Below are 23,373 nucleotides of genomic sequence, written 5' to 3' on the forward strand. Positions count from 1 at the left end.
TGGATTATCTGGAAGAGAAAAGGGGTTAGAAATTATTGCTGTTAGTTTCCTTTTGTGTATTTCTTATTTAATTTATTTGAGTTAGACTTCAAGACTGAAATCTCTCCAACTGCTGTTCCAGTAAATGCTGGCCTTTTGTGGAAACGTGCTGCTGTCTGCTGCCCTCACAGGCTTGAACCTGCCCTCATTTGAGCACTTAACTTCCCTCCACCTTGTTTGTATTCAGTTGGGGACTGCTTCTATAACTCTAAATATATTTATCTTAATTATAAATGGACAAATCCATAGTGCTGAGATATAATATATATTGCATCTGTATACATGTATATATACATGTATATGAAAACTTATGCTCTTGATCATTTATCTTCAGCAATAATGTTCATTTTAATTTCTCAGCTATATGCGTGATGTAGTATCTTATTCAGGTTTCCAAATGTTGGTTTCCTAGATCAGTTTTGTAAAACACAATTGTATCAGTGACTTAATAACTACAATTATGGAGAAGTCACTTGTGGTAGGCACTAATTTAAGAGCATAACCATTTCTCACACAGAGCTAAGAAGACTGTTGTGAAGTAGGTAATATCGATTGCCTTTTTTGCATGTGAGGAAACTGAACTTTAGATAAATTCAGCTAATAGCTGAAGTCCCAATCTTGTCAGAGGCTGAAATAGAACTCAAACCCAGGTTTTCTGATTCCAAGGTCCTTACTGCCAGGATTGATGCTGTATTCAGCACTGTTCCTCAGACCACGGCCTCCAGCAAAGAATTTCACTGCCCTCCTGCAGGATGATGCAGATGTTGATGCCTCTACTGCAAGAACAATGCATCAGAAAACAGGCCGGTGCGACCATACGTGCTTGGTTTGCCTCAGTAAGATCAAAAGTCTGTGAGATAATGCAGTTCTGATTCTTCATCTTAAGCCGTTTGCTTACTCTAATAATGTCAGCAGATGATGTTTTGTGTGCTCGTTGATGCATGCCAGTGTTTACCATAATATTATATGTTTTTGCATAATTTTTCCCTCATGGAGTGGATTATTACAATTTCATCTTATAAGGCCTCAGGCACAAGCATTGTCACATGGTCAAGTATAATGCGTGCCTACCAAGGCCATATGGGACACAGAGTGGGGAATGAGGCTAGCATGATGAGTCCCTAGAGAGGAGCCTGGCCTCCCCAACCTCATGGCAGGACAGGAAAAACAAGGTTTGTACTCCTTGTAAAACGCTTATATTGGGGTACTTTCTTGAAAAATAATGAAAAATAAACACATGGTTAAAAAAGTCTCAGAAAAGTAAAGGAATAAAACTCTTAGATGGTTAGAGGTGGGAGGCCATCAGAAGCCTGAGCATGGTAGGGCACCTGCCCCTTGCTCCTCAGCCACCTCCCTTCTTGTTCCTTCCAGTGGGTCTCCCGAAGCCCCACAGGTAGGTCCATGAGAGAAGGTGCCAGGCCTAGTCAGGGGCCCTGGAAGGCCAGATAGAGTTCAGGTTGGAACAGAACAAAGAGACCCACTGGCTGGCCCACTGGTCTCGGTTCAAGTTTGAGCCCAGTAAGAGTTCAAGGTCTTCAATCTATTCAGGTTCAGTTCCCACAGGCACCAAGACTTGGTTAGAGACTGGCAGTCACAGGGAAGCTAATGGGTTTTGAGGTGTGCAAGCTGCTCAAAGTACTTCAGAAAGGAGAGCCAGGTGGTGGCTTCCAGTTGCCAGGGATCTTTACAGCGTCTTAGGCAGCAGTGGCTGGCAGTTGTAGGGGGACTCCATCTCTTAGCCCTGCTCCACTCCAAAGATGATGTTTTTCAGGGGTGTTCTTGGGCAAGGCATTTGCCCAAAGGTAGATTTCGCAGAGATCGATTCCGAAATTCCACACATCAGACTTGGTGGAGAATTTCTTTTCTCTCGGGGCCTCGTGGGCTGTTCACTTGACCTGCAGTTTGCCCGTGTCCCGGTGCTGCAGGCCTCCTTGATGACACCGAAGTCGCTGACCTTGGGCACGTTGTCCTCAGATACCAGCACGGTGCATGAAGCCAGGTCTGGGTGCACGAAGTTCTTGCCCTTCAGGTATTCCATGGCCTTGCAGACATCGAGTGAAAACCCACCATGCTCCCCTTGGTCGTATTCTCCTCCATGTCACCCCTAGAAGCTGTATCAGCTTGCTGTGGCGAAGTTGTGCTGTGACCGAGGCTTCAGCCAGAAAGGCCTGGGCAGTAGCGTCATCCTTAGTGCACTTGAGAGCTTTCCTTTCCCTCAGTGACCCACCAGCATCACCTCTCCAAATTCCCTCCTCCCGAAGGCCTGCAGCAGTTTCGGGTCCTTCATGCCCAACGCCCCGCCGCCGCAGAAGCACTCCACCTGCGCCTCCACTGTGGCCTCCCTGGCTTTTGGCTTCGTGAAGAGAGTACAGAGTGCCCCGTCTGTGTCTGGGGTGTAGAGCTCCACCAGCAGCACGAGGGTCGCGAAGTGCACCTCCCTCCGCGAGGATGCTGCGCGTGCTGGCCTGGCACAGGATGCCGCAGTGGTCCACCCTCCCGTCGCAGCGTACACACAGCCTACAGTCCTCAGGGCGTTGGTGCTCTCCCGCCCCGGGAACAGGCCTGTCTGCTGCGCGCTGCAAGGTGCTCCCAACCAGGGGCGCGCGCTCCCGCTGGGCCTGTTCCTGCTGCTGCTGCTGGTGCTGCTCCCCACTGAGGGTGCCACCTCCTACGGTAACCGCTTCCAGTCTGCGCGGGGCGGGCCAGCACCCTGCCCCTGGGCCACCACCCTGGAGATGGCCCTGGTGGTTTTATAAGTCTTTTCCCACTGTTTTCTGTTGATCTCTTTTATATATTTAAACTGAATGCTGGGACCCTACTGAGGTTTCATAGGAGTTTTTTCCTCCCTCCCTCTTTCACTCCCTCCCTTCCTCCTTTCCCTCCCCTTCCCTTCCTCCCTTCCTTCGTGTGTGTGTGTGTGCGCGCGCGCGCGCGTGCTCATGGATTGTTTGTTTTTGTTTCTGTTTTAAAAGAGAATTGAATTCATTATACCTCTGGGGTCCTTACTGGATAACCTGGCCTGTGCCTAGCCCTGGCTGAAATTTCCCTCCTCCTGGCCCGGGTCCACTTTGTGGAGGACAGTCCTCGCGAAGGAAGCTTCCTCTTGTAGGTTGGTCACATGGCGGGGAAGCAAGGAGATTGCTGGTCACACTCCTGTGTCTATGATGCCACGACAAAGAGAAAATCTGGTGGAGCAGATTTCTGAGGGGTGGGGAGAGCACCATAAAAAGTTAGTTTCAGAAAAATTACATATTACATACCAGTTACATATTTTCCTATTAGTCAAGTTTTCACTATGGAAATATATGCTTGAAGGTATGATATATATACACACACACACACATATATACATATACATATATATATAAATTTATACACATGCGCATGCGCGCGCGCGCGCGCGCACACACACACACACACACACACACACACACAATCCGAGTATGAAACTAAATTGAATATCATCAAATATTTTAAAGTAAAATACAAGAAAATCTTAGTTATAAATATTTGGAAAGGTTGCCACATAAATTCTGTACTTGATCTTTAGATGTCTTGAAATGTAATTAATACATCAGAGTTATGCACTAAAATAGATATATTTCACCTATTGGCAGGGAATTTGAGATTTAAGCTAATTCTTATAATAGAATTATTAGTACTTCTTTTCTTAATAATGGTTATTATTAAGATGGCAAAATTTCACTCCCCCCAACAAAAAAAGATTGCTGCAATTTTAAATGTGATGATTTAAATTTATTTATTGTTATGGTCTTATTAATTTATTCAGTAAAATTTTACTGACCCTTTATTATTATCGGCCAAACTGAATGCTTGGTTAAGAAAATAAAATACTTCATACAAGAGATAATTTCTGATTTCATAGAGGCAATAGAAAATTCAAGAAGACATACAGGTTCCCAGGAAATCTCAGGTTAAATATGATGACTATTGAGAATGTAAACAATGTCTTAAAGTAGTTCAAAGAAGAGGCATCAAAATCCGCATTTTCTTTCCAGCTTTACTGAAGTATCATTGACACATAAAATGCATAGATATTTAATCTGTACAGTGTGATGATTTAATGTAGGTGTACATTGTAAAATAATTACCACAATCAACCTAATTAACACATTCATCACCTCACCTAGTTACCTTTTGTGTTAGCGTGTGTGTTGAGAATACTTAAGATGTACTCGCTTAGCAAATTTTACATATAGATTACAGCATTATTAATTGTAGTCACCATAACAATACATTAGAGTCTCGGATCTTATTCATCTTATTACTGCAAGTTTGACCAAGTTATTTTAAGTGGCCATTTAAGTTGTTGTTATATATTCTCAAAAAATATACAAAAATACCTTGTATCTAATTTGCATCTGTTCACATTTAGAACTTATGTTTTTGTCCCCCAGGATTGTATCAAAAAGAGAAAAGTTAACATTTTGCATGAGTCACATCTAATATAGTAAGGTAGACCTCTTTCTTTTATACTTCCCCCAAAGCCAAAGAAGTGAAAGGCGATAAGCTAGGATGAAAATTACAGACAGGTATATTGTGAGGAGAATTTCTCATTCATTTCTATATCAGCAAACCCTCATTTTCCCCCCAAATCTTTTTGATCTGCCATTTAGCAAGAATCCAATTACTGAGCATGAGTTTACTGCCTCATAAATAACATCCTCTTAGCTTTCCAATCACACCGTTCCTATTCCGTATTTTGTCAGCAAAAATCCTGTTTTTAAAAATAATACTTTGGCCATCTGCTTACCCATATGTGCTACACATCACTGAATGTTAGATTCTCTGCAAATTTTATAGATGGAGGTACCACAAACTTTGAATGTGTTTTCTCTCATAATTAGCATTTTATAACCACATTAAATTGATCACAGGTAAACTGTTTCATTTTGGTTTGTTATTTTGATTGTAATCAGACTACTTGCTGGAAAGTAATTTTGTAGCCAATATATTTTAGTTATAAAGAGTTTTCTTTCCTCTTTTATAGCAAAGACATTATTTTAAAGGTCACACTTGTCAGACCCATAAACTAACTCCCAGACTTGCAATGTAAGGCATCTCTCGAAGGATCTATCAGTGTTTACACTGGGGTGAAGAATGTTATCTTAGCAGCTCCATCAATTTCAGTGACTGATGATGTAATCTGCAATCTCTACATTTGGCTCCTCCCAAACGAAAGGGAAAACTTTTGGTCAAATATTTGTTTTTCAGTTTTCATGTTCTCCTAAGTCATATATACAGGTATTTTTTGACAAATTCCTCTTCCCCAAAAAAACAAGATAAACTGCAAATAGATGTATAGTGAGATCTGAAATTACTATATTCCTTCAACTAAAAAACTGTTCCATTTATGAATGAATTAGGGAAATTTTAAATCCCTTGGCAACCTGCCAGACTTGGACTGCGGTACCTTTGTAATGCAATCATGAGAAATAAAACTTTCAATTCTCATTAATAACTTATGTTTTCATAGTTAAAATGTAAGTTGAATAATTACACAGGAAATGTGCAAGAAAAATGTTATAGTCCGCAATTATTGATGCAGTTTTTTCAGCTATCATTCAGTTATAATAAGTAAAATTCTCTTTGTTTTATGTTTTGACCCATGAGAGTATTTCATGAATGTCAGCTTCTAGTTATCTATTAGCAAGACAATTTTTTTCCCCTTCTTTCCAAAGCTTTGTTGTTGTTGTTGTTGTTGTTGTTGTCACTGCTGCCTTTTTCCTGGAGATTTATTTAAATTTTATCCTAACAAAATTGGAAACTGTGTGATGTGTGTATTTTTCATTTGATTTCTTACCTTGAGCTACCTTAGATATACTATCCTAACCCCTTACCTGGCACGTATAGGTAAGAAAATGTTCAAAGTTTTCAGATTTCATTAAAAACCTTCATGGCACATTTGCTTTGTATTAAGTACTCAGGGTTTCTCCTTCATTTTAAAATTGTCTTCCATGAATTCTTAATTATCATTTCTGGTCATTAATACAATTTAAGTGATGACCTTTTACATATCTCCCCAGTTTTTCATGATTTCAATGTTTTTTATTGGGATGGTTGTTTATAGTTTTTATTAGTCATATTTCCTGAAAAGTAGGAACAAGTAACTGAGTAGGGTTACTCTTGAGAGTATTTCGTTATAAGATTATAATATATTCATTCTTGACATATTTTCCCAAGTAAATTAATAAGAGGTTCTTACTATGTACAACCTCTCTCAAATGTGAATTTTAAAGGACAGCCTAATGGAAAGGCTTATATAACTTATCTTTAGCTATAGTAGTTGCTGAGAATTCTTAATAATTCTGATCATAGCTAGATTGTAATAAATTAAGACTCTTAGATCTTGAAAGTATTTCAATGCTACATATAGAGAAACAGTAGTTGTACTGTCATGAGATTTCTCTGTGGTTATACATCTAGCTAATGACAGTGAATAAACTCTAATTCAGGACTTTTCACTTCCATTTATCATTCCTTTCATTACTACTAACTTAAATATTGTTTGCTTAAACATCACATAAGCACCGTACTATGTACTTTGCAAACATTATCTTATTTAATCTTGAAAACAGAATAGTAGCTCTGAAGCAGCAACTGTTTTATTCTTATTTTGCGGATAGGAAATTGAGTCTTGGAGAAGTTAATATATGTCTTTCTAAAGTTTATATGAGAGAGAGTAACATGAATAGTTTTAATATCTATTGCTAGATTCTCCAAAAGTGTGAGTGTGTGTGTGTGTGTGTGTGTGTGTGTGTGTGTGTGTGTGTGTTTTAATGGCTATATTTACAGTCTGTCCTATTACATGCCCAAAGGCTCTTAAGAACCACATAATTAAAAAGTCAGTTTGTGGTGATGAGGTTTAGACTTACAAAAAGAGTCTTAAGGAAGTTGGGTTTATTCTAATTAAGTAAACTACCAGGGTGCTAAATGAAATTCTGTGCTTGGCAAACTCTCTTTGCTTTTGTATGGAGTTATATTTGTGGAGGAAATATTCTGAGGATAAATGTTAAAAGCCCTTGTGACACCTAGACCCTCTCCAGAATTATTTTCTGAAAACACTCCACAGTTTGGCAGCTGCTTTGCAACCTAGGAGTGCATTTTAATTGGCATCACATAACTTTATGACTGTGAAGGATTTATTCCTCTCTCCACAAAATCCCTCCCCCTTTTTAGTCCATTAGCTGAAATGTTTGAGTTAATATCACAGGCATTTCTCATTATAAACTCTTCAGGGCCATAGTGTAATGAAATGTCCAGTTTACCTTCAGAAAAAAAAAAAAAAAAGAAACAGTGAGTATTAGGCTTTGCCAAAAAATAAAAATTTTATTAATTTTTAAATTTTATTTTTTCTTTCATGTTTTTGATTTTGGTCTCTGCCTAGTGTTACTCACCTAATATGAGACAGTATTCATTTTGATAGTGATACTCTGTCAGTACCAACCTATCAATAAAAATTTCAAAGAAATGTTCTCTGTATCATTGTCTCCTTGATTTATCTAAATAGTCCAGACAATTTGAGGCTTTCAGATAATTTTAAGCATCCCCACTTATTTACCTGAAAGAGTAGCTCACATAATTAGCAACATACTTTTTTTTCTTAAGTCTAATTATCTCTTCCATTGCTCCATGTCTTAATCTTTAATGAAGTACAAAACGTGACGTGGAAGAATAGTGACTATAAACCTGGGTTTTGAAGTCACATGTATCTGAATTCGAATTTCACCTCTGCTTTATGGCTCCATGTCTTGGAAAAATTACTTGTCCTTTTTTACATTCAATTCCTTTATCAGTTTAGGATAAGAATATTAAAAGTGAATGAAGAAATATAAATAAAAAGCTTAGCAGAGTGCTTGTCAGATACTTTTTATGTAGTAAATTAACAGTAAGCTATTAAAATAAAATAACATGATAACTGAGTTAATAATACTATAAGCCATGAGCTGACAAGAAATGAGCTTTAGAGAAATTGTCCCAATTTTAAGGAACTGAGAAAAGAATCAGAGATTTGTGTGGTATTTTGGATCTGATATTTGGCTATTAATTAATAATTAAAGAAACTTACAAGTGAAAGAAAATTTTAAGAAGGCCTATAGTTAATTAGTAGTTTCAGATAGATAAAAATGTTATTTTAAACCTTTAAAATATATTATTTTATAAATGCAAAGAAGGCATTACATTTCATTCAGATTTTGTGAAAAATTTTAATGCATTTTTATTAAATCATTTGATACCCAAGTAAATTTGAAGACAGGAAAAATTATGGTGCTTCTTTTTTGTTGTTGGTATATAAGTTAATTCAGAAACAAAATAAACTAAACCAATGTTTAATGGAAATCTTGTAGACCTTTGCTGATTTAGTTTAATGGTAGAACACTACATTTCTTAAATTCAAGATAAACTGTAAAACTTTTTCTCTCTGTAATTATATTATTTCTGATACTTATTGTATTAATTGGGCAGAATCTAATCCCTTGATAGAGTAGACCAGTTCTAAATATGATACAAAATTTTGGAGTAATAGAACCTGAATTAAAGGTATATGTACCCTAGGAAATTCTTTGGGCATTATATTCCATTTCTTTCTAACAAATCTCTGATAAAAGGTAAACTGCATAAAACAAAATATTATATTAAATGAAAATTATCCTGGTAATAAAAAACTTTTTCTCAATGGTTTTGATTTGTTAATCTAGCTATTTTAAATGACATTACTATATAATTTATATACATATATAAAATTATATGTATGTGTGTGTATACTTACACACACCAAAATGCACAAATAACATAGATAGATTAATCACAACTGTACATTATATTATAACCAATAACTGAAAAATATAGCAATTTTATTATGTAAAATTATTTAAATGTTTTTCAAGAAAACTCTGATTAAAAGAAAATAAATTAGCCACTTTAGTCTATATTATAATATTATGGGAAAAGACACTAAGAAAACTTTTTAGTTTTATTAGATTTTCCACCAGTTCTTCCCATTACAGTGTAACACAGAATGTGTTGGTTACCTTTTATATGCCTCAAAATATGAAGATAAATTAAGAAATAAAATATGGTTTCTATCATTTAGATATTCACTGTCTGGATAGAACGGATGACATATATGCGATCTTAAGCTTTCCTTGTAAACATTAAATGATGAGAAAGAAATTGTGCTGTGCACATGGATTACCTGCATTGGAGAGGATCTGGACAATGTTAGAAAAGATGGGATTAATAAAGGAGGCTATAGGAAAAAAAAGAATAGTTGGATTGGGAAGATACATCCGTCTTTGAATGAAATAAAAAATAAATAAATAAAGTAAGTAAGTAAGTAAGAAAGCGTAGGGGATGGAAAGCCAGGGGAATGGAAACAGTTTTTTTTAAAAGTTATGTTAGAGGAAGAAATGACTATAACCTAATTTTGGAACAGCCAAATTAAAGGTATTGCCTAATTAAGGGTATTATGTGAATGAAGAGTAAAGAAAAACATACAGAGTGAATATTGAGAGGGGAACTACAAGATGAGACTATGTGCTGCGGTTACCACCAGCATCCTCTGCATGTGCTATGCTGTTACCAGGCAGATTCCAGGGCCCGATCCACGAGCTACTGCACCATGTTCTAACAGGCTCATTCATCCTTTACTATTAACACTGCTTGGGTATTCTTTATTTTAAATTTTGAGATCTTTAGTATGAAACATTCCAAAGGCCAGTCTAATTTACGCTTCAAGTGGTTTAAATATGTAGTAATGGTTACAATATTCATTTGGCTATACGTTTACAGTAGGACAAATAAACCTTAAATTATACTGATAGATGAGTTAACATTAAAGGAAAATATACCACTATATTCTGTACTCATAATCTGTAACAAGAATTATAGTGATTTTTGTACAATGTTGTGTAAAATAAATATTAAGAAACTAACATGTACCTAAAAGACTATGACTATTATGGCCAAAGCCTCCTGCCTTTATATATCTAATTTTTCAGGAACTCCTGAATCAATCGCTGTTGCTACTGCATGGTTACAAAAAGAAAGATGTTTGGAAGATCTTGTATTGACAAATAAAAGCACAGATTTTTGTGAGAATGAATAATTTACATTATAATACGGGAATCCATAAGTAGAAAGCATAGACCTGGTTCTGTTAGAAATTACTAATAGCATATTAGAGACATAAACAAATACAATTATTATAAGAAGTTCATCTGAGATCACACTTTATATACCAAAGAAAACCTTTGAAGTCCTAAATTATCTCTCTCTGCATGCATCATATTAACCTCAGATCTCATATCCTATGTAAGAATCAAAGATCAGTTTTGTTTTGGTATACATGTTAGTATATTAGATAATTAATATCCACAAGGGCTGTTATGTACATGTTAGATATTATGTTTTTTTCCTCTGAATCACTTCTATCTCTTTTTTATATTTTCCATATTCGGTCTCTTCATACTTTATTATAAATATTTTCCTTTGACCCTTCTTTTCGAGCAATAAGTCTATCTTCAGCTGTGTCGCATGTTTTTAAAATAATTCATTTATTTCTAAATTTTATTTACTCTATATTTCAGTTCTAGTTATTCTATTTCATTATTTTTTATAGATTTCAGTTCTTGGCTAAAGTTTTTAATTTTTTCACTTCCTTAATCTAAATGAGGGTACTTGTTTAATGTCTTTTTATATAATGGTGTGTGTAATTTATTTTCCTCCCCTTTTTTGAAACTTGATCTTTTCTCCTGCCTTTTGGTTATTATGTTTTTATCTAATAAAGAAAAGTTATTTTAAAGCCTGAGAGTATAAATAATTTTATTTAAAAAAAAATTCAAAGCTAGTTCTTAGCCCTTGTAATTCTACCATTTTCTGGTTAACTCTTACTTTCAGAGTATAATCTCCTGGAATTCTAACTCCTGGGGTGTAATCCTTTGGAATCCTAATCTAATTCATGAGACTTTTACTAGGCTTTCCAAATCTAGGACCCTGGATTCTGATTGTTGTACAACTAACCCCACAAAGTTGTCAAAAGTAATGTGTAGCCTTTCAGCCTCTTAGTCATCTCTTCTGGAAATGGCAGATGTCCTTAGGATAAAAGCCTATCTCTGATGCTGGCTTCAATTTTTCAGGTTTTTTTTTTGGTGGGGGGGAGGACAGTGTCTAGCAATTATTTGTACACCATAATTCATTTGTGGTTTATTAGCTCTGCGATATCTTTGTCTTGTTAAAAAAAAAATTTTTCCAGAAGCAGATAAAAGTATTTTGGTTTTCTCACTATTACAATTTCTAGATCTAGCACAATTAAAATAATCAACATTTATTACATGCTTAATATGGCATAAGCAGTGTTCTGATTTATTTCTAGCTAAACAATTGTGAAATAATTTAATTTCTTTTATTTCTATTTTAACCTACATGGAAACTGAGGATTAGAAAGTTTAAATAACTTGCTTACAGTTGCATAGCTAGCAAGTGGTACAGTCAAAATTTAAACCTGGGTTCTGACGCTAGAAACCAAAATATTAAGTACTGCAGTATAAATTAAGAGCATAGTGGTTTGCAACGATGTCTCTTGAATAAACTAATTTGTTTTAATTTTATGCTTTTATTCTAAGGATGTTTAAAAATATTCTAAACTCTTGTGTTTTTACATTGTGAGACAATGTAAAGTAAGTTTCAGTCAAGTTCTTAAAAATCTTTGGCATTTATCTTGAACAGGTGTCAAAATTATATGTATTTTTATTGTTATTGGAGTAGGAATTTAGGAATTTTTACTAATTCATAAGCAAAATCTTGGATTGAACCATTAATAATATTTATTTCCTTATCATTTTGTACATTGTGTTAAATTTAAATATAGCCAAAAAAATTTCACTTAATTAAAGCTTTCTGTTAGTTGTTTTTTGATTTTACAAAACTGCTGTGATTATGTGCTTATCATTGCTAAAGGACCTTGTGTTTGTAAAACCATAAGATTACTGTTGCTAATTAACACTTATTGACTGTCCATAGGTTATGTTTGACTATAATAATAAATATTTTCTTGACTTGGAGGTATATTCTTTTATATTTAAGATTGTATTTGACACAAAGGAAAATAATATCTGTAAATACAAAGTGCGTTGGGCATTAAAATACTTATTTCATCACATTACACATTACATCACATCACATGTACAAAGATTAAAAAACTAAACCACAGGGCCTGGTTAGTACTTGGATGGGAGACCACCTAGGAAGACCAGGTGCTGTGGGTGTAAAAAATAAAAAAAAATAATAAGGGATTGTAAACCGACAAGGTCCTTACATTCTGTGAGGTCAGCCAAGGGTTGCCTTACCTAAAAAAAAAAAAAAAAAAAAGACCAAGCCACCATCACGAGTACATTTTATTTTCTATCATCTATCTATCTATCTATCTATCTATCTATCTATCTATCTATCTATCATCTATCATCTACCTATCTATCATCTATCTATCTATCTATTATCTATCTCTATCATCTATCTGTAACCTATTTATGTATGTGTGGAAAAAGCCAAGAACCTCTTCACTTGAAATATTCTAATTAGTCTTGGTCTTTACAACAATTTATATGTAATTTTATGCTTATATATAACTGACACATTTATTTTGTTTCTGTTTTATATTTTTTGCTTTATATCATTTTCTATAAAATTTAATCAAAATAATTATGGAACTTTTATAATGTTCCATTTCGACATACTGTGTTTATGTACAGTATATGTTTATTATTTTTACAGTTGCAGTGCAATTCATCAAAGAGATGTATAATTTACCTATTTTCTTTATTAGAATATATATCAAGTATTTCTAAATTTTACAATTATAGTTAGTATATTGGAAACAATTTTTACATTTTTAAGGTTACTTACCTAAGATAAGTTATAATATATGTAATTACTAAATGAAAAGTTAAGACAATTTTGATAGTTATGAACAAGGAATGATATGACTTTCTAAAGTTTGCAAGTCAAAAAGCAGCAATAGTTTTACTGCCTTCTGGCTACTCATGGGTGTTCTCACACTTCAGCATTTTTTATTTTTCTTTTTTATTATCATATGGAAACTATTTATAATAGTCATTTTTATGAGCATTTTTAAAAATAATACATAGGATGTTTATGTATTGCCATGGAATAAGTTTAGAACACCAAATATTGCAGAAATAAATCCTCTCTAATAATCTAATGAGTTCTTCTAATTCTAAAGTAAAAACTTGCCATTTCATGGCCATTTCATTTACAGAGATGTGAATAACTAGCAGAATTAGAAGTTAAACAAAGAGAATTAATTTGATCCCAACTGGTGAATGACATGGTGATGTCTGATGTCTGATGCTGATCTCTGACCATGGAGCCCCATAAAATTTCATCCTCAGCTCTCCCAACTGACTAATAATTATAGTGGATGCCTCCACTTTTCATGGCTTTTCCTTGGTAACAAATTGGTACGTCTATGCCTGATTTATTTCGATTTCCTTGTCAGTTATATGTCATTCCAAAGAGGCCTTACATCACCCAGGGTTCTTATTTCAAGTGGCTATAATAAGGCGATCATGAATCTGTGGGTTCAGAACAGAGGTATAAAACAAGAGGTGAAGTTCAATAAGTCCACGTCAGATTTTAACAGGTGCCAGAATTCTTCCCAGGTTTAGCAAAGTTGATGCATTAACTCTTGTGGTCTTGCTTCTGATTTCGGAAAAATATTTTTTCCCTGGCATATACCAGTTTTCGTTATAAATAAAAAAATTATAAGGTGGCTCAGTTACTCTTTTTCTTTAGGTCACAATACTAATAAAAGTGTTTTATCTAACATCATTAGAGCTTCCAGAGGAACAAACTCTTTGAATGGTGCTTCACTTACCTGAATCCTAACAGCTTCTTTCCTGATGGTAGAGGAGGAGACCTTGGTGACTGGGGTGGGGTACATTAAAGATTATGCTGACATTAATTTACTTTGAACTAATCAAATCCAGGTGGCCCCAAATTTTTGCTCGGGCCCCAAAGTCATCAAAAGTATGTCCCCAGCACTCACTTTGATGGTAGAATTTAGAGCTGATCCATTCCAGGATACATTCTCTTTGGAACTTAGCCCCCAGAATAAATTGTCTGTAGTTACCTTAAAAAAGTACACATTAAAAAAATATGACTCTGCACATGTCACTGACACCAAAATATCTATAAATCAATATCTAGTGAAATCATGGCCAAATAATTTTTACCTCTGTGTCTCATTTTTCACATGGCTAGATGTCTAGGCTAAAATATATTTCTTTCATAAACTCTTTTCTTCCATATACTAAAGATTAATCATTTTGATACTATTTAGACATTTATAAAGTGTAAGGACAAGTGAAATTTGCATTTCTATATGAAGCTGTTAGCCATGTACTTTAATCAAGGATCTGTTAAAAATTTTATTTTAAAAAAGAGCTCTTGTCTACGACCATGCCACCCTAAATAAGTCTGATCTCAGAAGCTAAGCAGGGTCAGGCCTGGTTAGTACTTGGAAGAGAGACCACCTAGGAAAACTAGGTGATGTAGGTGTAAAAAATAAAAAATAAGGGATTGTAAATTGACAAGGTCCTTGAAATCTGTGAGGTCAAGCAAGGGTTGCTTCACATAAAATAATAAAATAAAATAATAAAATAAAATAAAATAATAAAATAAAATAATAAAATAATAAAATAAAATAAATAAAATAAAAAAGAGCTCTTAAGAGAAATCAGCATTGTCTTTTCAGAACACTGCTTGATGATTGCACGACACTAAGCATATTAGAATACAACCTGCAACAGTGAATGAATGACAATTGAGATGAAAGATTTTGATGTGCCAGATATGACATATATCTCATTTCAACAACAAAAGAAAGATGATTCAAATATTGTTTATCTGAGTAGTTAGTCCCGAATGGGAATAATTTATGTCTGAAAATGCTTCAGAGTTGTAAGGTAGTAAATAACGAGAGTGTTAATGATGGAGGGGAGGGGAATGCATGTTGGAGATTATTGTAAATATGTATTTTAGTTAAACATGTTATTGAAATGCTCACAGTGGTCTCTACCCAGGATAAAGTCGCAGTGTCTTTTCATAATAAGGTAAAGAATTTTCAATAAAATTCCATAGAATCAAATTGAAGTAATCTTTCCTTTTCCAAGTCACCTTCTAGAGCCAAAAAGGATGGAGCAAAAAAAGCAAAAAGACCTCTCATAGTGGAAGAGATGTCCAATTTAATGGTTACCAATATTGTATCTATGCCCTGATGTTGAGTTCCTGTTACAGAAGGGAATAGAGTGACTTAAGAAATGTCATGAGAGAAGCAGCCAACCCAGCTACAAGAGAATAAAAGGAGGAGGCCTTAATCTGACATCTGTATAATGAAAAGGAGTTAATTGGAACAAATTAACTCTGGTGTGTCCATAAGGGACATTTCTGTACTCTTATTGCTTAGGCATCATCTTATGTAACCCACCTGGTTTCTAGCTTTGGCAATGATATTTTATGAAGTAGATAGCTATTCAAATTAGTTTTAGTTATAAAGGCATTAATATATTCATTGATTTGTCTTCCTTACTCCTCTGATATAGTAATCCTACCCCCAAATTAATAAGATACAGAAATATAGAAGGCCTGTAGCTTGAGTAAAGAGATGTAGCTAAAACTAATATAGTACATTAGATTTTAAGTGATTTATGCATTCCCGAGAATTTTGTTTTGCTTTGGTTTTGTTTAATAGTGTGAGTCAAATACTCGGTCTTTTTAAAACTCTGAAAAATTGCGTTATTTATTCTCCTCTTTCCCTATCTCTAATGTTGCGGCTAGGCTTTTTATGGCATGGGGAGAAAAGTGATAGAAAACTAAAGTGATATTTACTATTAGAAGCCTAAAATGATCATCTTTGTAAATAACTTCCTCTCATTACCTATTGAGAACTATTTTCATGGTGATGGGGAAGGATTACTTCCAGGTCAGAAATTTCATCCATGGTGCTTTCACAGTGGTAGCACTGATTAAATAACTTGAAAATTTTTACAATATCCCACTGTAAGAGAATCAGAGCCCAGAGAAAACTTCAGTTCATTCATTGTATTGCAAAGTTATTGGATTCTTTTACATACATTTTTTACTCAAACAAATTTAAGCAATAATGTTAGTGCTTAACTTATGGAATTGTTTTGTGGATTAAACATGATAATGAATGGAAGGTGGTGATCACGATGTCTGGCAAAGTCTGAGTGTCCATAAGGCTAGCCATTGCTTTTATGGATGCGCTAAAAGTATAACCCCAGGTTGTGGTTGATGTTTCTGTTTCAATGAGAATATCTTGATTCAGAGTAAAAATATACAGAATGGAAGAAGAAGCAGGAGAAAAAAATTGAATGGCCTAATGCTTTTGAGAATTGCAAACCATCATTAGGTAATGATGGTGTAGGTGAAGCAGGTTATAATATATTTGAACTCATTCCAGCAGTGGTGACCCTTTCTCGAGCCCAGATGTTTAAATGACTGCTCAATGGGGATGTTTGGGATTATAAATATGCCCCATCTGCTGCTACCGTCTGCCTGCTTTTGAAAGGTGGAAAATCCCGCACTGCACTCAGCATCGGGAGCAGTCCCCATTCCAATCCATAGGAAAATTAAAAGGTGACCAGAGAACTTTGTCATGGCAAACCTTTCAGCATTTGCCTAAAGGTAATAAATGAAGGTCAAGGCAATCACTTTGTTAATGTGTTATTGGATAGGAGTGCTATGGGAAATATTTTGTGATTTAATTAAGAAATACATCAAACTAGATAATCATAAAAAATGAGAGTACACTCAAATTTTCAACTTTAGAAACCTAAAGACATGTTTTCAACACTGCCTGGGACACATAATTCTTTTCATCAAATAGGCTCTTAGTCGAAAGTATTTTAATACCTTGGAATAATAAAATCTTATGCCTTAAATATCTAATACTAAGAGCAGTATTATTAATAGCCATGATGCATTTAGGTTAGGCAGTTCCTCTGCTTTCCATTATTCTGTATTTTAGCACCCCAATTTTTTGGGTTATTTTCTTCATACACTTTCGCACTTTGTAATTATTATGTATCTGTTTACTTATCATCAGCTTTCTGCTTCATTAGATAATATTCTCCAGGAGAGGATGGACTTTATTTTTCTCATCTCTTTTTACTAAGTACCCAGCAAAATGACTGATGTACAGTTGACAGACACACAATACAATAAATAGTGTAAAATATGTTAAAATTAATAAAGATTATTTATGTTGTATAAAATTATACCAGATACAGTAAACTAATATCGTCCAGATTTTCAGATACTTTAATTCCCTCTTTAGTTACTTCTTGAACAAAACACCATGTCATATGTATGTACAAATAAACCCAGAAGGCAACAGAGAAGTAGGCTTCATGAAAAGTATACTTCAGACCTTGATTTGTGTTGTGTTCTCTTAATTTAAGGAGATTATACATGGAAGCAATTCTGTTAACATCGAGAAGAATCACCATAAATAGAAAGAGACATGATGATAGGTAGATCTTGCCGGTGAATGCCCTGTAACAGTGGCCAGATGTGGATATAAAGAACCAAAATCTCAATCTCGTTAATCAGTTACAAGCTTGATCTCGAGCAAGCCGCTTGGTCTCAATTAAATACACACACTCTCACTTGTTACTTAAGATAAAATCTGGCATGTGATTTTCATGAGCATCATATGACGTATGAAAGCAATTTGTAAACTGTGCAGAAGGAACCCAATACAGACGGGATTGGTACCCTCAATTGTTAGGCTAGCTAAAAGACCTTTGATGACCTGATGTTCAGAAAGATAGGAATGGTTCGACGGAGAAAACAGAAAAGTCAAAATATTAGGTTTGACTGAAGGAAAGGGCTGAAATAATATAATACAGGAAGCCACAAATCAGAATAGAAATCTAGCTACTTACATTATAACTACTACTTCATTTTACTTATAAAACGAGGTGCAGTTTCAACTAATATGTCTCTAATATTGGTGTTTCTCATATCAGTTTAATTAAAAGACAATTTATTTTTAGACTAATTATGTAATTGTACTGTCTCTTTGTTCTCCATCAATATCTACTATTTGTGCTTTTGAAACACAAATATGCATAAGAATCACCTGAAGAGTTGATTGCAATGCATATTACTGGGTTCCATTTCTAGAGATTCTGTTTCAGTGGGGTTTCAATCTTTGCACTTTTAACAAGCTCTGAGATGATACTGATGATGCTGTCCTGCTGCAACACTGTTTAATTTTTTTACCATGCATATATGCAAAAATGTATTTTAGAATGTGTGGGATACAATTCGGTTTTCTCAGGTATCAATCCCTGAGGCAGAGAATTGCTAAAGGAATCTTAACAGACGGACAGTATTCTTACAAATGACACTTTTTAGGGAATGAGAGAAACAGAACTGGGAAGAGCAAGAATATTGAACTGTGGTAAGGATGCACCATAGGACATAGGAATTCTTCAGCTGCTGTGGGTCTTCCAAGTTATTACTATTCCAGGAAGAAGGTCAGGACTTTTTACCTTCACATCAACCAGTAATTTGATATAGGCATATCCTAGGAAGGGAGTATAATATTGGATAAAGTGATAGCCTTCTGAAAAGCTATAGAAGAATTCGGTGAAGGGGTTCAGCTTTGAACCCTCAAAAATCAACATTTCTAGTAGCTTAGGACAGTAGTGATTTGCACTGAGAGAAGATCCTCTGAGTGTATGACCCAATCCAGTAAAGATTGTTTATTTGTTATTTTGAATTAGTTACATCTCTCTGGGATCCAGGTACTGAAGTTTATACTTCGGTTGTAGATTACTTGGATAAAAACATATATTACTTCCAGTCTAAAACCTCTAAAATACAGAGTCAGCAAAAGTAAACCAGAACCTCATAAAAGTATGTACCCCATCTTGCAATATTTTTGTTGTTTCCTGCTTTCTAATGAACTGAAAAATCTTGTATCAGCACTATAGTTTCAAAGCTGTCAGTATAAAAATTGTGAAATGAAAAATGGTGAGGATAAAATGTTCCTTGAACTATTTCTCCTTTTCCTAAAAGCAATATAGTAATTGATTTGGCCTGGAATTATTACATTTGCCCTAACCTACCCCACTAATCCATTTAATACATTAATTAGCTATGAATCAAATAGAATGATTTAGACAATTAATTTGGGTGAAATACTTAGACTTGTCAAATTATTTCATTAAAGTATACTATATTATTTTATTGGTGTGAGAATAGACAATATGGGTTATCTGGCTCTATTCTTTTATTTTATAGATTAATAAACTGAGGTTTTGAGAATTATTGTCATTCATTCTTCCAACTAGTATTTATTGAGCCTCTGTACAGTACCAGGCATCTGGCTAAATGTAAAAGGTAAAATAGAGACGAAAAGTGACCTTATCGCTTATTCATGCATCTAAAGTTATGAGGGAGGTCTGACGAAAAAGAAAATAACAAAACCATGTAAATGAAGAAGAAATAATTTAATGACATGGTGGAATTAATAATCACACTATGATCAAAAGGACAAAAACAGGGCTCCACTTGAGTAGGAGTTTGGGAAATTCTAAGATCTGTACAAGAAACAAGGAAATCCACCAATGAGTGGTCAGGAAAGCATTTCAGGCAGAGAAGAGCTTAGTGTTTTTTTTTTTTTTTTTTTAAAAATAACACAGTTCTTCGAATTAGGCAGAGAGTTTAATGTTATGCATTAAAATTTGGAGTTTAGATTTAAATGTTATTGTAATTATGAAGGAAAGTTTTTAAGATGCTGTAACTGGAATTGGTTAAGAAAATAATGATGTGGCCCATCGAAATCAAAACTTTCTGGAAGCTGAATATCCAGGAAATTGAGATTGCTATGAATTAGGAGTGGGTGTTGAAGGTCAGGTACAAGGGTTATTTTAGCTATAGGTGCCAAGGCAAGAGTGATGACTCAGTTCATGATGATCACTGTCAAAACACATAATGCAGAAAAATCAGTTTTGAGATAGGGTTGGCAGGGCTTAGAGATGAGCTAAAAAGAATTAAAGATGGGCAAAAAAGAGGAGGTTTAGAGGAAAAGAGTTTGTGAGGGTGAGGTTTAGATATTAAGAGCTTGGTTTGAACACACCAAATTTGAAATGTAATTTATCCAGGCGAAGGCCAGAAAGAGGCAATTCGGTATACAAGTCTAATGTATCAAGTGGAAATACAACATCTTATGGTCCTCACCGTGAAAACCTGACCTTAGCAAAGAAATCTTAGCTAACCAAGATTAATCAAGAAGAGCTTTATTGAGGTATCTTTGACAAATAAAAATTCTATAGTCTATTTAAGGTGAGATAATTACCACAATAAAGATAGTAGCATACTCTGTTTTTATTTTATCTATTTTTTTCTTTTGTAGTCTCTACTCTGCTCAGTACCACTATTAGATCTTAAAATATTTGTTTTATAGATGCTATGTTCTTCTCATTCTATATTTTTTTCTCTGCAGTCTCAGGGCTTCATAGTTTCTCCATGGTCCATCATTTATAAATTCATTTCTCTGCCCCAAACATTTTCTCTGAGTTTATAACTCATATATTCAATTGCTTACTTGTCAAAATATCTTAGAAATTTCAAGTGCAAATTAAGCCCAACATATCCAAAAGCAAAGTTAATGATCTTCACTGCAAACCTATGAATGACACCCTATGAATGTATGCAATATACAATCTTTTAAGATCCCTTTATCTGTGAATGTACTCAGCAAGAACCAAAGTTTAATCTTGACCTTTACCTCTTTTCTCCATATTCAGTTAGTTATTGGGTTTTGCCCCTGTATTATATATTTTCATAACTTCCATGCCTATCTTACATAAAACTTAAAAGATTTAATAACAAATTATATATTTATTTGATGATATAATTAATATTAAGCTCCACTACTATAGCACCATATTGCCCACAGTTAATATACAATAGATGCTAATAGGTACTTTTTCCATGAGTTAATAAAGCATATAAGTAAAACAAAAATATTTATTGAAAAATGTCTCAAAATTTTTTAAGCTTATGTAAACCTTCTTGAGATTATCATCTATTCATAACCATAGCTAGATAGTTCCAGTGATTTTTTGTTGTTGGAAATGCAGTTACATTTACTTTGAATGAGCATTAATGAACAAATATTCTGTTTAATGAATGCATTTCTACTCCAATTATGTGGGGGAAATAAACAAATTAGATTAAAAAACTCACTTATTTCAAATATTTAGATATAGCAACAGATATAGGCACAGAGGACATTGTTTAATAAATTGCGGACAACTGATAAATGTTTTTGGAAAGGTACATAAATACTCAAATATTTAAAAACATAAAACCCACCTATTTCAAGTTGACGACTTGTATGCCAAGTGATAAAGTAAGAAAATCTATTAAATGGGATAACTAGCAGATTCTTAATCGATATTCTGTAAATGTACTCCTCAATAATAATAAGGCAGCATTTACCAAGTAATTGCATTCTAGTGTTGTATGTGATTTGCCATAACAAGTTTTTAGCTTATTGAAGTTTTATTTAGGTGGTTCTGATAAAATTAGTTCTGAATCCATCTAGGTAATATCAGCTATTGGAACACATTGCTTCTTAGTCTACTTGAAACTTTTCACTTCCATTTAGTTCAATGACTCATAAGCAGAAACCAATTTATAGATTTTTATATTTTCAATAAAAGTATAGCCACATGCAAAAAAAATGTTATTATTTAAATATAAGTGCAACTAATGTTCACAGCAGCATTATTCACGGTGCCAGGACATGGAAGCAATCAAAGTTTCCTATAAAAGATGACTGGATAAAGAAGATGAGGTACATATATATAATGGAAGATTATTCAACTATAAGATGAAATACTGCCATATACGATGACATGGATAGACATTGATATAATCATGCTAAGTGAAATAAGCCAGACAGAAAAAGTTGAAAACCACATGATATCATTTATACATGTAATATAAATCTAAAATCAACTAACAAACATAGGTTCATGGACATGGACAGTGGACTAGTGGTTATAAGAGGGAAAGGGGAAGGAGAGAGATAGATAGGGATAAAAAGAGTCAAATATGTGGCCACAGAAAGAAATCTAACTCCAGGCGGTGAACACACAATGTAATATATATGACTTACTGTTCACTTGTACACTTGAAACTTGGATTTTGTTAATCAATGTCACCCCAATTTAAAAAAAGAGACAGGTGTAAATGTCTGCTTAACTCTTTGCATGAATATCAGAAGGTCCTTTTATATCTTTAGTCTTTATTGAGAAGAAAATGTTTGCATATAAATCACCATTTAGCTAGAAATAAGTTTGACTTTCAATATGAAAAGAAGTTGTAATTTACTGAGAAGACACTTTATAAACAATTTTTTTTCTCAAATTTCCTAACAGTGCCCAATTTTCAGCATGATATATATCTAATCTCTCTCTATATGTACATATCTATATTGATGTCAATATCTCTATTTATATCTATTTTATAAACAAATAATGCATTTTTACTGACATGAGATTTAAAATGTAATTCTAATTCCAGCAAAAGTACAAAGGTCGATTATAATTAAACCCCATCCAAGAGTATAATTGGATTTAAAGCAACCAAGCAACAAAAAATACTGCAATATTAGAACAAAAAAAAATTCTGCATTTCTCCAAGAGAGCAAATTCTCTAAAAATATTTTATTTAAAGGTATTATGATCACAGTGGACACAAGTGATGTAATTAAGTGGCTCTTTATGTAAGTATATGTAATAAACCAGCATGACAAATAACTGTATCTGAATAACAAATACCCAGAGCTGGCTTTCAATCAGCAGCCTGATCTTTTTCTAGCTCTCTGCAATTAACAGAATATATTTCTGAGCTGGGAGTCATGAGACCACTGTTCAGAATTGGAAGTGCAACTGTGACCATGAATGTTGCTTATTTAATAAACAAATCAAGTTTCCTACTTCAGTCTTATTAACAACCAGGGGTAGACATCTAGTCTTTAAAGGCTGGCATGATATTCTTAGTAGCAAATTGAAAAAAACAAGTACTCCAGTTTGTTAACCTTCAAGGTCTTTAAAAGCTGTAGTTATGTATATAATCAAATGAATATTTTGACAACTATACTAACAATTCGGTTTTGCTTTTATATTAAAAATAAATGTGTGGCAAGATGATATACAGCCTGGCATGAAATAATTTGCCCATGGGAAA

The 23,373-nt window shown here is 34.0% G+C and overlaps 1 pseudogene; it reads right to left on the reverse strand.

Annotated features, from left to right (window-relative positions):
* Window positions 1-1,641: 1,641 nt before the first annotated feature.
* LOC107519038 lies at window positions 1,642-14,020 on the reverse strand (annotated as a pseudogene).
* Between the last annotated feature and the right edge of the window lie 9,353 nt (window positions 14,021-23,373).

Source organism: Rousettus aegyptiacus, unplaced genomic scaffold (assembly GCF_014176215.1).
Source record: "Rousettus aegyptiacus isolate mRouAeg1 unplaced genomic scaffold, mRouAeg1.p scaffold_m13_p_3, whole genome shotgun sequence".
In the NCBI taxonomy this organism is placed as follows: domain Eukaryota; kingdom Metazoa; phylum Chordata; class Mammalia; order Chiroptera; family Pteropodidae; genus Rousettus; species Rousettus aegyptiacus.